The sequence below is a fragment of the Gracilinanus agilis genome, chromosome 3, assembly GCF_016433145.1.
Source record: "Gracilinanus agilis isolate LMUSP501 chromosome 3, AgileGrace, whole genome shotgun sequence".
In the NCBI taxonomy this organism is placed as follows: domain Eukaryota; kingdom Metazoa; phylum Chordata; class Mammalia; order Didelphimorphia; family Didelphidae; genus Gracilinanus; species Gracilinanus agilis.
In genome coordinates, this window is record NC_058132.1 from 43,107,042 (window position 1) to 43,124,964 (window position 17,923).

Consider the following 17,923-nt stretch of genomic DNA (forward strand, 5'->3'; position numbering starts at 1 on the left):
TTTCCTTCCTTCCTCCCTCCCTCCCTCTCTTCCTCCTTCCCTCCCTCCCTCCTTCCCTCCCTCCCTCCCTCCCTTCCTTCCTTCCTTCCTTCCTTCCTTCCTTCCTTCCTTTCTCTTTCTATCTTAGAATCAATACTGTGCATTGATTACAAGGTAGATTTGTGGTAAGGTCTAGCCAATGGAAGTTAAGTGACTAGCTGCCCCTCATATATATTTTTTTTTAAATAACAAAATCTACATTCAAGGAAGGTAGACTTAAATTTGCTGCTGTCATAATTACTACGTTACCTAGGTAAAAACCAAAAGATGGTACCCTAAAACTTATACACTGTTGTGGATTGTAGATTCTGGGAGCTAACCCAGCCCAAGTTAACCTGCAACCAAAAATCTCCCACAAGTAGACGACAGTCTTCCTTCAGGATCCCAGGGAATCAGGGTACAAACTCCACTTCCTCTGAGGTCAATTACAACTTGTCCCAACCACCATGGAGTCTGTCTCAAGAGAGAGAGGCGCACACCTCCTGCTTCCCAATTCCATTTAGAATTCTCTAGCCCTTCTTGCTAGGTCTCCTAAATAATAATTAAGTAACCTTCCTCACAACAACACTGAGGTTAATATGGATACTTTTTGATAAGGTCCTTTCTCCCTCACCTAAACATAGCTTGCTTCCTATTTCCTCACTGCTTTATTTTAGTTCTTAAAAATAAATATATTTATATGTGTATTACCATAAAGACGATCTAACTTTGTTCTGGGAACTCTAAAAACATGTAAACCAAAGAGTTTTCACTGCATAAAAACATGATATAGTAATATATCACCACCAATAGTACACTATATTGATCAACTGAAGGTTTTCTCAAGGCAGATAAATTAATGGGTAATGAACTATAACACCCACTCCCATTTGGGCTAGTTCCCTTGGAGATGAATTTCAATGATTTCATCAAAGCAGTGGAATTCCACAGCATTCTGGCTAGTCCCTCTGACAACTAGGAAAATTGTCAAGACCTATTTTGACTGTCTTCACTGTCAAAACATTTGTGAGGTACACTTGGAAAGAGCTTGGATTATGAATTTGGCACTTTTGCATTATGATTCATAGAAAATCTCAATCGATCATATTACCTGAAACACAAGTATTAGATTAGTATATTTAACAAACTACCTGGTCACCAAATAAATGTATTTACTCAAGAAACAAGTAAATTTTCATAATACTAATTATGACACACTTTTTGGAGGCACTCAGCACTACCTGAGAGTGTGTGCACTCAGCTGCACATGCACAGGAATTGTTAACAAGTCATTCTGACAAAATACATTTAGGGGAGAAGCTAGCGCAACAAAGGAACACAGACTTAAGGCTAGAAGGGACTTCAGTAGCCAAAAAATTCAACATTAGTTTCATCCATTCCTCTATCCTTTTCTACATCACCTTATAGATGAGAACACTGAGGTCCTAAAGGAAATGATTTTCCCAGTGTTTCACAGGAAAAATAGACAGGACTGAAAGCAGGTCATCTGACTCTAAAATCAGGCAGTTCTCTTTTCCACTGTGTTACATGACTTCCTTTAACTACATTAATATACAAGAAGAAACCACGCTAACATTTATTACAAACATATTAAAAATCTCTCCCATACTTTAAACAATGAATGGTCTCAGCAGCTTTCTATGTAGAAATGAAGGGATACCACAACACCATCTTCTATCCAACAAAAACAAAAATATTCTGAGGTTTTGCCTGGAAGTGATTAAGTGTTAAATAATTTGCAACTATCAGAGATTAAATTTTCCACTATTGCATATAACTAGACAAGCAAGAGGAAAAAGTAATGGGGCTTGATCTTTGATGAATTCTTCTGTCTTTGGTCTGTGGAATACAGCCAGAAGAGTCTTAGTAGGCATCTGGTCCTAACTCCTTAATGAATCTCTTTTACAGCATCAGAGCATGTAGTCATCTCTAAAGAGAATGGGGTAAGGAGGAAAAAAATGAGGGAAGACTGTAGTAAAGTGCTAGACTTGGCAGTCAGGAAGGACTGGGCTCAAATACTAGCTCTGATACCACCTAGTTGTATTGCCATGAAAAAATAATTTTAATTCCTCTAAGACTGCTTCCTCATCATTAAAATAGATATGTAATATATAAACTAGACGGTTGTTGTAAAGTTCAAACCAAAATGTATGTAAAGTATTTTATAAATTTTAAAGAATGTTTTATTAGCTATTATTTCATGAGACTGTTTTCTAGAATATACAGTAATTGCAAAAATATTTATCTCTTTCCTAAAGACAAAATCCCATCACTGATCCCTTTGCCTTTACACAAGCTGATCCATTTAACATAATGGACTATCTTCCTCACTCCCACCTCTTGGAAAACCTATGGCCCTTCAAGTCAGCTCCAGGGCCACCTACTACAAGTTCTTGATCTAGTTGGCCCCACTTTCCTTGCTCTCTCTGGCACCCTGGATTTATTTCCCACATATTCTGTAGTCATTTACCTGTTGATCTACTCCTCTCCCAATCCACCCACCAGCAGAATGAGTTTCTGGAGGACAGGCTGATGGAATTAGGCACCTGCTCTGGGCCAGGCACAAAGTTTCCTTCTTGTCTTTGAATCCCTACAGTGTTACACTGACAATGGCCCTAAGCTATAGAACAAACACTTGTTGAACTGAATACTTGGAAACAAACCAAGCATTTTATAATACAACTTCACAGACATTAATCATTTTTAAACATCCCATTTTAACTTTCCCAAACTGAAGCTCATTTACAATTAAGCAATTAATACTTTGTCATTGGCATAATCTAAAAAGCAAATAACCACACAGGCTCTTCCTGTTTACATCTACAAGGCTTCACTTTGTAAGAAATAAAATTTAGGGGTTTGACTAAATATAAGACTTCTAATGTAATTAAAAAATATTATAACTCAAGTCAAAATGACTTTTAATAGCTTTTATTTACAAAGAGATTAAAAGAGTGAAAGTAGAGAAAAAAGAGAGTAGAGAAACTATCTAGCCTATTATACTACATGTTGTTCCGGTGTCTGGCTCAACCCCAGGAGGGCTCATTAACCCTCAGCTAGAGGACCCAATGGTGTCTTATGGACATAAGTTCCAGCAATGGAAAAAGGGGGCAGTGTCTGTGGGATCCACCTCTTATCCTATGAGGGTGTAAACTCTTTTCAAAGGATTCACAAGTTTCTGACTGACTTATTTAAAAGGGTGGAGCTACCAAAGTAAATTACATGTGAATTCTCTTACTTGACAGTTAACAAAGTGTTAAATAGGGGTTTCTTGATTAACTCAAAACAGACAAAGAGAAGAAAGAATTCTCTCCTTTCACAATCCTCCCAGTGATTCTTTGGGAAACTAGTCTCCACAATGAATCATTTAACTTAACCAGCTTATACCTCTAAAGATCTTCTACCTAAATGTGCATACAATATTGCACCTTCTTGGAGGGAGCTACAATAGTGAGAGGTGATATATAAATAAAGGAGAAAAAGCAAAATCAATATTTGCTAGGCACATTGACAAAAAACCAATTAGGAGGCAGTATCCTTTGGAATAAGAGTTTACATTCTGAATAAATGTGTTCAACCCCCTTCAGTTCAATCAATTACATCCCAAAGGTCATTCAGGAACTTCTGATGCAGTGGAGGTTTCGTTATGGCACATTCTCCAAACAGTTCATTTTCTTGATTCAAGGAATTAGTGAGCTTCTTTTACTGAAAATTTTCTCAAAAAATTTTAAGTCTTGGATTTTACAAAAATTATACAATACCCCCTAAGGAAGTTGTTAACCAACACCTAAATCAACTCAGGATAAATGATAGAGTTATGGGGTATATGAGTCAAGTGTCAAAAGAAATACCAAAAACACAAATAAAAGAAAAATTAAACTTTGGGAGAAAAGAAAATTAAAATTAAAACCAAAATATCAAAATTATATGTGTACTGACTCCAAGAGGAAACTAGGCATGTAAATCTGGGATATATCTACATGCTTGTTTTCCATTGGAATCACAGGAAGGATTGTGTAATTATAATTTGAACCCTAGATCTACAGTTACCAGCACCCCATTTTCCTTCTCAAGTAGGGAGATATAGGGGAGGATATAAGTTTGGTGTAGTCCTACCCGACCCCCTCTTCCTGTGATCAGGTTTAGTGGAGGTGTTAATGAGGTGAGTGACAGGCTCACTCACAGAGTCTTATATTTTGTTAGATAATTCCTCTTTTATTCCTTTACTTCAAGTGATTATTAATAAACTTTATAAAACATAATACTTGAAGTATTGGATATTAATTTAAATCTTACACCTTGTTTTCTTTTGCTATTTCATTCCTCTCTTCTTGACATTTCCCTCATAGTTTGATAGGTAAATGCAATAGGAGCATACATTAACCACACTTTTAGGGAATTAAATGTTTGATTATATCTATCAATGTTAGAAGCCTAGATGTGTTCTGAAATATTGTTAACTGGTAGACCTCATATTTCTTGAGCTTTTATTGAGGCAAGTTAAAAGCACTCCACTATTGTCTCAACTACATTATAATTATCTACTCTTCCTCACACATTTGATATTTCTGTGCTTTTGAATTTAAATGCATTTGGAGCCTTATAACATGAAGTTAGATTGCAAATTTTCACTTTGAATATAAAGATAAGTTACTCAATGTTATTTTATAATACACAATTAAATCAAAAATATATTGCTAAATTCTTACCATTTGCTACTGAAATATCATGAAAGCAGTGTGTATATATATATATATATATACACACACACACACACGATTCATTAATAGCCCGTAATTAAAATCGCCACTATAGAAAGCAATAAGCACTATTTTTTATCACAGCTTTTTTGTTCATGTTTGCTGCTTCCACAAGCTCTACTTTGATTACAGATTATGTTTTTCCCCCACAGAAGCAAATTTGGCAGTAAGCTGCTGACACAGTATTGATGAACACCCTCCCTAACACACTGCCTTATTAGCATTTCTATTGCTATTCAGCACACACAGACATTCTAAATCAAATACACTCTGTGTCAGGAACAATAAGCAAACAGTTACCTAATAGCCAACGGTATTAAGAATGCATTGAACTAATCTTTGAATATATCCTCTAGGAATTAAATTGGATTCAAAAAATTTTAAACCCTTAAACCTGAAGAGAAGTAGTAGTGAACTAGAGACCAAGCCTACAGACTTCAAACATTTAACATTAAATGTCACAATTATAGTACACAGTTTCCATATAATTAATTGCGGAGCAGTCATTGTATCTATCACTTACATTAAAACAAACAGTGCACTGAAATGTGGAGATGTTTGAAGCTATCATATGATTTAAATCACTTTCTTGACTTTTAAATATGAATGGCCTTATATCCTAGAACATTCTGAATAAGGGATTTGGTCTTTCAACAAAGAAAGCTAACCAAGTTGAAAGAAGAAATATTCAGAAGGGAAGAAGTGGGGCGGGGAATCAGCAATGGCTGAAACAGGTCCCTTTTGGGTTAAAATGAGAATGGGATCATAAAGTTTCATGTTGAAAAATTAATACATAAAAAAACTGCTTCTCCTCTCCACCCTTAAAATCACAGAGGTAAGTCAGGAGAAATCAAAGTATTTATTTAAAAATCTTTAAAGGATGTGGAAGTGGTAAAAAGAATGTTTAAAAAAATAAGAAGATTGAGCCACCTCTTATTACTCAAGTCGTTTCAACCATTTCTGACTCTTCATGACCTCATGTGAGGTTTACTTGGCAAAAGTCCTAGAGTGGTTGCTATTTCCTTCCCCAGTTAATTTTACAGATGGGGGAACTGAGGCAAGGAGAGTTAAGTGACTTGCCCAGGATCACACAAGGAAAGACTGAGGTCAGATTCGAACTCAAGATTATAAGTCATCTTAACACCAGGCCTAGGATTCTATCAACCTCCAAAAAATTCTATTTATTTTACACTTACTAAAAGACAAAAACACCTTTTCTAAATCTTACACATGGCAATACAGAATGTATAATGAGTTGGTAAAAAAAAAGTCTATATTCTAAATATATATTTTGTATATTATCATAATGCTTATATTTGGCCCATTTCTGCATAGGTCACAGCTTTTTTAATACAATTGTTCTATCAGTGTTGCTAGATAGCAGTGAGGCATGTAATAAAACAGTCTCTGAAGAAATAAAAGAAATATCATAGAAAGGAGAAGGAAGTGACAAACAACCCCAGAATCTTTGCCAAGAAAATCCAAATAGGACCACAAAGAAATCAGACTGGACTGATAGAAATAACAAAGGGTGGTAATAGGAAGAAACATTTTACTAAAGGGGTGAAAGATACAGTTAATAAGCAATTTCAAGGGAAAGTAATTATTAAAAGATGTCATTAAGTAAATATATGATGTAACAAGAGAGTCTTAAAAGGCTTAAAAAATGTCACTTCCACACAGAAGTTCCTTCTCCTCCCAAGTATTTTCTTCTATCTAGATTCCTTTTGTCACACCTCTGGGATCTTCCATAGTGAGGGGGAATTCCATACTGAGCATAGTGTGGAGAAATCTAATTTGGGATATGATAAAGAGACTGGGCAGGCCAGAATGGCAACCGGGTATAGGGAGGTGAATCTCTCCTCCCAATCTCAAGGACCACTAGGAAGAAAAGACATCCTAAAACTGGGAGCTGTTTGAGATAGGTAATGCACTGCTCTTTCATAAAGTGAGCCATACTTATAATTCTACTTCCTGTTTGGAAGAGTAATCTCCCTTCAACTTCCCCCTAAAGGTAAAACCACAGATACTAGTTTGCTTCTCCTTCCACATGGACAAGGATTTAAGAGGGATTGCCTAAGTGAAACATACCCAGGCTTCCAAGGCACACAGAGAGGAAGCACTCAGCTGTTGGCAGTGTATGGGAAAGAGGAATTTAATAACTTCCAAGGCTGCAGAGAGTAGCTCCAATCAGCAGCAGGAACAGGTGGCTGGGATGGCCTAAGAAGTTAGCAGCTGCAGACAGGATTGCCTGCTGGCAGCAGCTTGGGGGAAGGAGGAGGGACAGGAGAAACATGGTTTCTTGTCCAACTAATCTACTCTGATCGAACTAAGGGTTTCTGAGTCCATTCTTGATCTCTAGTGTTATGTTCTAACTTTGGGAGTTGTGAGTCTCACCTTGATTGACAGGTGAAGATAGTTGGAGACATTGGAATGTTCCCAGGTGCCGTCAGGACAAGAGGAAAGGCAGTTGGCCAGAGGATATAATTACCCTGACAGCCATCTGACAGGGACCCTCTGGTTTTGACCCTTGGCCTTGGACATTGATCTGATCTTGGAGCACTGATCTATGGATCTGACCGTGGATCTTCTGATTCTCTCTGAATCCCCCCTATTTAGACATCTCAACCATCATTAGATATTTAGGTATCTGGGCCCGGGTGGGAACTGAGAAGAGGGAAGGAGAAGAAGCAGAGGGAGGTAAGGGAGGTATTTCCTGACTGCTGTAGGACTGACATAACTGGCAATAAGAAGCTGAGATGATTTCTCTGGTTGAGGCTGCGGCTGGTTTGGTGAAGGGGACGTGAGGGAGCTTTGCTGGTTCGTGACCGAGACTGTACCACGTGGGAAAGTTAGGCTGACTCTCTTTCTCTTCCCTTGGCGTTTCTGGAGGCTCTACCATCAGGGATGCCTCTCTTGCCTCTCTAATTGTAAAAGGCCTTGTGGCTAGAAGCCTTGTTTAATTAATCTTAGTGCCCCAACTGCTGGGCCTCTAAATTCTTACCGGGTCCAGGCCTCAATTTCTCTCTCTCAATTACCCAACCTTCAGCATTCCTAATTGTAAATAAATAAATCACCATAAAAGTCAATTTTGACTTGAGATTATTCCTTAATTGGAGAAATTTCCCTGGTGACCACCTTTTAATATATTAAACCCATAAAACCCTTATTTCCCTCTTACAACAAGCTGAGTCAGAGGAGGTAAAGAACAAGAGCTCCAGCATTACTGAAACTGCCTACAGTCTGGAGGGATTAGTGATTATAGCCATTAGTGACAGTCCCAATTATTCCTTTCCCTTATTAACATCTATAGATAAAGTTTATTAAGTACCTTCCTGAGTGATCAAATGAAATATTATCAAAGACTAATAGAACCCAATATTAATAATCAATCCAACCCCAGGTGGGACCTGAAAGGGTTACCCATCCACCTACCTTTAGGGATACTACCTGGGCACTGTTATCGAGAAGGGGCAGTTATTATAACATCAAGCTGAGTGATAGGACATGGGTGTCCCTGCACCAGCTATCAGGGAATCCAAGGCACAGCTTCTTTGATTAATATACCCTATAATAGCTATAATAGTAGTAAAGATACCTTCTTTACAACACTAGATATTGGTTTTGCTCTCTCTATCTTCTATTTCCTTCTTATCTCTAACTATTGTAGCTTCCTTTTAGAATGTTCAATCTCATATATACCTGTAGTTAGAAGATTTTTAGAGGTATAAGCCGATTATGTTAAATGATCAATTGGGGAGACAAGTCTCCCAAATGATCACAGAGGGCATTGTGAAAATGGGTTTAACTCTTCCCAAGCTTACGTTTAGATTTAATCACCAGAAGAGTATACACTCCACTTATCCTTAAGTATGGGGAGGTCTGTGACCCACCTGTGCTATAGTATGTGACAATTCAGGTTTGACTGACTGTCCTTCCCCCCCCCACCCACCCCCCAGGAAATTATTAGCAAAGCTACAGCTGCAACTGGGCCACGTGAAGTGGAAAGAAGGCACAGGAAGGAATGAAAGGAATGGTCTTTAAAAATGGCATGAACTTCCTTTGACAAGCTCTTTCACCTTTGAACTTGAACTTGGAGGAGATCCAGCTGGGGACATCAGAATATTCTTCAATTTTTTCCCTTAGAACTACCACATCAGGTGAGTGAAAAAGGCTGATTCCCTTTTCCTGTCTTTTATGAGAGGTACTAGCCTCCAGAGAGGAACCATCTTTTGGAGGAGGCCTAGTAGCTAAAATCCTTATTTAATTTACCTCTGGGCCCCCTTTGCTGGGGCCTCTTAAGCCCTGCCTGGTTTGGACCAAGCCAGCGTAATTATCTCTCTCTCTGATTTTCCTTGCTTTTAATCTTTCTCCTTTTATAAATAAACTACCATTAAAAAAAATCACTGACGTGAGTAATAATTTCAGTGACCACAATTCTCATAAATTTAGTCCAACCTTTTAATTTTTATACTTTACATAGGTACTAAATTACTATTCCCATTTTACAGTGAAGGAAACTAGGAAAGTTAGAGATAAAGTGACTGTCCAGACAACTAGTAAGTATTTCAGGCAGGACTTAAACTAAGGCATTCCTGACAGCAGGATAGGGGCTCTATACACTGTACCACCAGATTCTTCCAGAATTTCACAGGGATGGCAGGAAGGAATAGGTTATAATGTGTCACTAAATGAAATTTCCCAATCAAATGAGATGCATTTGTTTCTTGTGTGTATGTACACAGGAAATACATGCACATATACTTATAAAACACACACAGCCAAACTTATCATTCATGACTTTAAAGGTACTTTTCCATTCTCACTGTATAATTTTTTCCATGAAATTTGGGTCATATTCCATAAAAACTAATACCAGAAACTAATTCTTTGAGAAATTTTTCCTACTTGCTCAAAAAAAAAAAAACAACACCTTTTTTTCCTTTAAAGATGTATCTAATATAATCATTGGTATATAGTATAATTTAATAGGGGAAATTTGCTATTCAAGTAGACTGAATCAAAAAGGGTTCCATCATAATTTATAATAGATGAATAGACAATAAATAACTCAAGTGAGAAGCAAAATATCAGTAATTATTGTAATAAAAATGGGACCAACCATTCATGGAAGCAGGGAGATACAGTCGAAAGAAGGCTAGATATAGATTCAAAGGGCCTGCATACTGACAATCTGATATCAAGTCTAAAGCTATGATCCTAAGATGATGTGGTGTATTATGTAGAGAAAATAACAAGCCCCATGATATCTATGGTGAGCTTTACAATAAGAATAACACACTGCTTTACATTTAGTCTTACTATCTATATGTAAATAAATACCAAATACAACCTGACAAATGAATTAGGAACCTATAATTTCATCTAAAACAAATGAATGATAAGATATTAAAAATATAACTAACAATCTATACTGAACATGGGATTAATTTTCCCCTTGCCTACCTTTACATTTAATTTTAAAAAAGCAAATATACCCTTACTTAACCCTAAAGTAAGAGAAATCCACAAACTATTTACTAAAGGGGTTTGCACCTCCAAGAAGCAACTGACTGTTCCCTGGGATATTTATCAAGACTACAATTGGTCCCCTAAAGTGGAAGAAGGAACAGAAAGTGACATAAATAAGTCTTTAAAAGTGGCTGAAAATTCCTGTTACAAAGTCTTCAAGCTCTTTTGAAACTTTGGAGGTTGGTGAAGGACCTTTTTTAGTGGGGACCTGGGACTCTAGCATATGATAAGACTACTCTTGGATCTTCCCATTTAAAATACAACATGGGTGAGTGAAAAGCTGACTCCTTTCCTAGCTTCTGGAGAGATTAGTCACTGAAGGAGGCCAAATGGTTATTCATCACTGGGTACTCCGGCTAAATGGCCCTCCAGCTAAGGGTCTTCCCAGTGGAGGGCTAATAAGCCCTGGCTGCTTTAAGCGGGGCTGGGAGCAAATATCTAGGGTGATTAGGTAGACTGCTTAACTTTACTCTTTCCCTCTATTTTGTAAATAAAGCTGCTGAATAAAAAATCATTTTGACTTGAATTATAATATCACCATCCACATTCTCTTATATTTAGTCAAAACATTAATTTTATCCCCTACACTATAAAGACATGATCAACAAGAAAATCTTCACCTAAGAAATAACTACAAACAGGTCAAAAATGGAGGGAAAACTGGTATCACCTTAACATACATATTTCAAGGAAATTAAAATGTATTTTAATAATATTAACTCATAAAGCTCTGAAATCTATGCATGCTATAACTTAAATAAAAACTACATGTTTAAAAATGTTAAGTAAGCAAAAGATATCCCAAGGATTCTTAACCATTCACTTGGCTTAAAATACATTTGAAGAAACTGTTTCTCTCTCATCCATTTGATCTGATCTGACAAAGCATCAGAAATATGAAAGTGTTCATTCTGCATCATTTCATCTATAAGTGCTTCTAACTCTCTGGTGAGATTATGGGTGAATGCTAAAGAGAATAATTACTTTTACAAACCTATAGAATAGATTCTCCTTCAAAAAACCACAAAATTGAGAACTGGAATGGACCTCAATGGTGATCAAGCACAATTCAGAGCTTCACACAGTGCCAAAGAACAGAAATATAGGAGTAAACAAATGTAACAAAGGACAGTAATAATAAAAACAGAGTGATAAGAGAAAGACCAAGAAAAGATTTCTTTCTAAATGTATACAAGAACACTGGGGTAATGGCTGAAAATTAGTGAAAATAACAGTGAAGAAGTAGACAAGGGGTATTATGAGCATAATCTAGTTAAAATATGCCAACTGGTATAATTATATTACTTTTGTTTACAACATGGGAGGATACACAGACAGGAAGGAAGGAAGCAGGGAGACAGGGAGGAGAGAGTGATGCATGCAGTCAAATTGAGAGAATATGTGTATCAAAATGAGGAAAACCAATAGGGTAATTGGTGAGGATGATGACAAGATTGAAAAGGTGGGGGAAGGGGGAAGGAAAGAAGCCTAACTTTAGAGGTAAGAAAGGATTCCACTAAACATTTCTATGGGTCAAGAGAGATAAAGACTTTACACTGTAGCTTGAAAACTCTTAAGGGGAAGGGGGATGATGGAGGCAGGATTTGGAACTTCCAGTGGCAACTGACACATAGAAGATTATGAGGGAGGCTATTTTCAGACAAATGTATTTTTTAAAAAGGTCAACAAGAGAGGATATATCACTGTTAGCCTGCATTATAAAAGCCTGGGGAGGTGGGGTGGGGGGGTCTACCAGGGGCCACAGATCTCTCTGAAATGAGCAAGGATTGGCATTATTCTCAAAGTAAGACATAATGGAAAAGAAGAAGCCATGGAGGAAGTACAACAAGGCAGACAGTAAGTTCCTAGAGGGGTAAGCCTAAAACAGAATCTTATGAAGCATAAATACAATGAAGAATAGAGAGGAAAAAGAAAGAGAACAAGGGCCTAGAATAAAAGAAAAGATAAGATAAATAATGAAAAGAAAGAGAAAACCATTTTGAATAGAAGTGCAAAAACTGAATTCTCAAAATTCAGGAAGGATATCAGAAGGGGAGAAGAAAATTTTATTTGACTAAGAGGAAAAGGGGGTGGGCAATCTATGACAAGATAAAAGGAATTAGTAAATAAAACATTTAAGAGAAACAGGTTAAAAATGAGAAGAGGATATTTGGAGGATGAGGAGAAGAGAGCCAATTAGGACATCATTTATTTTATAGGGAACAGTAAATTAACTGAAGATACATAACATGTTTATAGCAGAAAAGAAAACTTGAAATTTCTGCACAGATAATATATATGCATCTAGGATAAAAAGGAAATTGGATGAAGAGAAAAAAATTTATATCAAATTTCTCTAAAATTTCTTAGATACTGTATAATTGCCACAAGGATTGTATAATTGCCATGAAACTAAAGAAAAAAAATCTTTTGAGAAGGAAACATTTCAAGAAAGAGAGCTTGATAACTCTGAATCTATAACAAGAAATGTTTATTTTTTTATTTTTATTCATTAGAAAAAATGTTCCCATGATTACATGATTCATGTTCTTGCTCTCTCTCTCCCCCACCCCCCAACCCCCATGTGCTGACACACCAGCCAGCCCTTTGGATGTTGTTTCATCCATAAACAACAGTAGCCAGAGAAAACAGCAGTGATCAAAGGTAATGGAATTTTAAATGAGAGTTAAAGTTAAAAGCACAAGATCTGCAGCATAGAAGACTGAGTATGTCAAGCTTTATACATTTAATAGCTATGGGAATCTAGGTAAGTCACTTAATTCTCACTTGCCTCAGTTTCCTCATCTGCAAAATGAAAATTAAAAAAAGCACCTACCTCTCAAGAGTTTTTGAGAGGATCAAATGCATTTTTAAAATACTTTCTAAATCCTTAAAAACCTAGAATCTACTATTTTAAGAGACAATGAAGAACTGCTTCAGTGATTTAGCCCTGATCTTGGAGTCACAAAGGTCCCTGTTCAAATTTTGATTCTCTGACTTTGGGCAAGTTATTTAAACTGATTGCCTTAAGTTTTCTTATCAGTAAAATAGTAATCATAATAGTGACTCCCTCCAAGAGTTGTGGCAAAGTACTCAGTAAACCTAAAAGAGATAGCTATTACTGAATTGAACAAATTCTTTTTTTCTTTTTAACAGCCCTGCATGTTAAACCCCACCCAAGTTGTGTAAATGGAGTAAGAAAATAAATCATGTCTTTGTATTTCACAATAAAAAGCTTCCTCTTTTTAATAAATATTCTATGATCGTAGTTGAAATACATGGCATTTCATACATGGCAGGCCTTTCAGCTAAAAGCATCAAAACACTGTTAATTCACTAACTGGCAAATGTCTAAGACTCAAATTAAATTTTCTTGACTTAATGACAGGGTGTTTTCCATTTTCCAATCCAGTTTTAATGAAACAGACTGATCCAAAGAACCTTTTTGCTTTATTTAAATGCATTTCAATGCCTCTGTTCAATAGAATACACTCTCAGTTATTTTGTTTAAAAAATTTTTTGAAGAATTACAAAAATAATTTCTAATATTGGTAATTTGATTCTCTTCTTTCAGTTTTTTAATCAAATTAATCAATGCTCTATTTTATTTGTTGTTTTTTTCATAGAACCAATTCCTAGTCTTAATTTTTAAGTTCAATAGTTCTTTTTCTTTCAATTTTATTCATTTCTCCTTTGATTTTTAGTATTTTCAATTTAGAAAGGACAATAAAATAACTGAAAATGAATGCTATAAAATTGTATAACCAAGCTCAGCACCAAACAAAACATATGAGAAAGAAATGGTGTTCTCTGAACTGATTAGTGTTGCTAAATTATTTAGTTTTTCTCTTTTTATCATTAAAGGGGACAGACAGATAGTAAGCTCTCTGTGAGAAAGGATTGCTCGTGTTGTAAATCACTGGCAATGGAAAAGTAAAATATATGAATAATTTTATACTGTCCTTAAGACCCTCCAAAAAGCAGGATGATAAGTGTAAATCCTTATTTTTTCCCACAGGAAAAAGGTTCTCAGCAGTTTTTAGCATAATTTTATCTTATTTTATACTCAAAATATGTATAGGAATTGGGACTTCTTTTTCCAGAAACTAAGAGGGGTCAGAAAGGAATCCTCTGAGCTCAATCAAACCCACCACCAACCAACCACTTAAAAAAAAAAAAACGAATTCTTGAGAGGTAGAACCAGTATAAGACAGAGAGAAATGGTGTTCTAGCCAAAGATTATAGAAGGATGGCAGGATTTCACTAGAATAAGAAGGAAGAGCAATCAGTTCAGTGCATGCAGCACCCAAGGAAACTGGCAGTAGGAGAAGCAATCCAGTACTCTCTAGGAAATATATGAACACATCTACAAAGCATTTTCTACACAAATAAAGTTAGAGCTAAATAACTGGAATCTTTTATGGATAAAAGAAAAAGGGGGCCCTTTGCACCTTTGCATTTAAATTAAATGCAAAAACATACCTTTGGGATGCTCATCTGAATATTTCCTTGAAAAGTTCAAAGAAATATGTAAGAAAAATCATAAAATAGAGTTTGAATATATTTCAACACATGTAAAACTATTACAATTTCCATTTAAAAATAAGCTTATGGACAAATTTTTTTAAAAAGATAAAAATCAAAACTAAGTTAAATTGTTCTTTGTATCTTGTATATTCTATGAACTCACAAGACAACTTTATTTACCTTTTTAAAAATATAACATACCTGTTTTTCATCCCTAAATAGAAAATCACAAAATGGTGGGGAAAATTCAATATGGCAAGCAGGAGTTGAGAAAAAAAGCAAGAACTTAAATATTTAACTTTGTGGTATTCAAAAAGAGACTATTTTTTGTTTGTAATAAAAACAATTATAGACGGGGAATGTTGTTAAACCCATTTTATAGATGAAAGAACTAAGGCAAGCAGAGGTTACATGACTGGCCCAGTGTCCCATATTTAGTAAGTATCTGAAGCCAAATTTGAACTCAGATCTTCAGTCTTCTACCACCTACCTGCCTACTATGTGCAAGGGACTATGTTTGTGATACCAAGTTAAAAATGTAACTACATAGAATATATGTACACATACATTCTATAAGAACAAATGAAATGTATATATAATAAGGATATTTTCAAAGTACAAAAAAATACAAGGCAAATAGAGGAAGAATTACTAGCAACTTAAGGGTAAAAGACTAAAGAAATGGATCTCAATGATTATTATTCCCCCTACAAAACAGAAATGCCTTAAATTTGTTAAAGCTAAATAAAAATAACAACTTTCTTAATGAACTTCACCTCTAAGTGATTCTTTTTAGCCTCAAAATTCTATGAAATTGCATTTCCCCCAAGCAGAACAGTACAAAGGAAATCACAACTTCCCAGGATCCAAGGTACTTCAAAAGACCCAAGATATCAAAGCTGAAGGCTTTCCAACCCCCATTAGTTTGTCCCAAAGATGTCACTAGCATGCACAACCCAAGAAGGCTTTCTTAGTGTCCTAGCCTGGTTCATTCAATATACTACTACCACATATCAAATCTCTTCCTCCTCACATTCTTCCAAATTATCATCAACTCTAAAACTGTTTCATTTCATCTTTATTATTGTAGTAGGTGTTTTAATAGACCAATCCTCTGTGTATTTTTATTCCTTACCCATCAAAAATTTTAAAGATAACAATCATTGCTTAATGAAAAAGGTTAGGAAATACAAATACTATTGGATACAAAGTAAAAACCAGCTTTGGGGGGAGGGGTGCACTTACAATAGAGACAGAGAGAGAGGGAGAGACAGAAAGAGAAAAATGGTCTTACCAATTTTCCCAAATAGTTTTAGCTTAAGTAACAACATGCAACTTGCGAATCACCAATTTAAAACAAAACAAAAGCCAAGACTCAGTGAATTATCTTCTTTTCCCAAGATAAGGGACCAGGAGGCTACAAATTTAGTAGTCTCATCCCCCCAAAAAAAGTATACATGAATAAGTCTTAAATTCTTAATTATGGGTTAGAAAGAAAAAAACAGGCATAGCCAGTAATCCAACATGTCCACAACCCCCCACACACCAGGTCCAAATAGAAAGTTTTACAGAAGGTCACTATTTTTTAAAACATTTATTAATGTTTACTTTTTAGAAAAGTTAACATGGTTACATAATTCATGCTCTTACTTTCCCATACCCCCCCATGGCATGGCTATTGCGTATTTCCACTGGTTTTAACATGTGTCATTGATCAAGACCTATTTCCAAATTGTTGATCGTTGCATTGGTGTGGTAGTTTCGAGTCCACATCCCCAATCATGTCCTCCTCAACCCATATGTTCAAGCAGTTGTTTTTCTTCTGTGTGGAAACTCCTGTAGTTCTTCCTCTGAATGTGGGTAGCATTCTTTTCCATAAATCCCTCAGAATTGTCCTGGGTCATTGCATTGCTGCTAGTACAGAAGTCCATTACATTCGATTTTACCACAGTGTATCAGTCTCTGTGTACAATGTTCTTCTGGCTCTGCTCCTTTCACTCTGTATCAATTCCTGGAGGTCTTTCCAGTTCACATGGAATTCCTCCAGTTCATTATTCCTTTGAGGGCAATAGTATTCCATCACCAACATATACCACAGTTTGTTCAGCCATTCCCCAATTGAAAGGCATACCCTAATTTTCCAGTTTTTTGCCACCACAAAAAGCACGGCTATAAATATTTTCATACAAGTCTGTTTATCTATGATCTCTTTGGGGTACAAACCCAACAATGGTATGGCTGGATCAAAGGGCAGGCATTCTTTTATAACCCTTTGAGCATAGTTCCAAATTGCCAGCCAGAATGATTGGATCAGTTCACAACTCCACCAACAATGCATTAATGTCCCAGTTTTGCCACATCCTCTCCAGCATTCATTACTCTCCCCTTCTTTCATTTTAGCCAATCTGCTAGATGTGAGGTGATACCTCAGAGTTGTTTTGATTTGCATTTCTCTAATTATTAGAGATTTAGAACACTTTCTCATGTGCTTATTGATACTTTTGATTTCTTTATCTGAAAATTGCCTATTCATGTCTTTTGACCATTTATCAATTGGGGAAATGGCTTGTTTTATACAATTAATTAGTAAATAGACCCCTGTCAGAGTTTTTTGTTATAAAGATATTTTCCCAATTTGTTGTTTCCCTTCTGACAGAAGGTCACTGTTGAGGTTCTTCAGTACAGAAATAACCTTACAACCTATGAGGAAACCAAAAGCTCAAATGACAAGGCCTGCATTGATGCTCTCTAGTGGATAGAAGCTTCAACCCCACCTTCCCTCTCTCCTCTTCCAAAAGTCTACTACCTATACCTCAAAGTTGGAAGTAAAAAGCCATCTAATGACTCTAATGGGTTTCTGTGCCAATGGTAAACCATCATTTATTATCTAATTTTTCTATAGACTCAGGCATTGTCACTGGACCTGCAGTTGAACTTTTTATGTGTTCTTTCATCTGGAACTGATGCATCTGATAGCTCCAATTCCCTTTTCAAAAAATTAAAAAAAACAACCACCTTATACAAATTGCTTCTACTCCACAGCATCCCAAGGTAAGAAATCACTT

The 17,923-nt window shown here is 36.0% G+C and overlaps 1 protein-coding gene across 1 annotated transcript in view; it reads right to left on the reverse strand.

The window, feature by feature from the left end:
- RERE (arginine-glutamic acid dipeptide repeats) overlaps positions 1 to 17,923 on the reverse strand; it is a 423,478-nt gene that overhangs the window by 266,339 nt on the left and 139,216 nt on the right. The gene's annotated exons all lie outside the window — the stretch shown is intronic.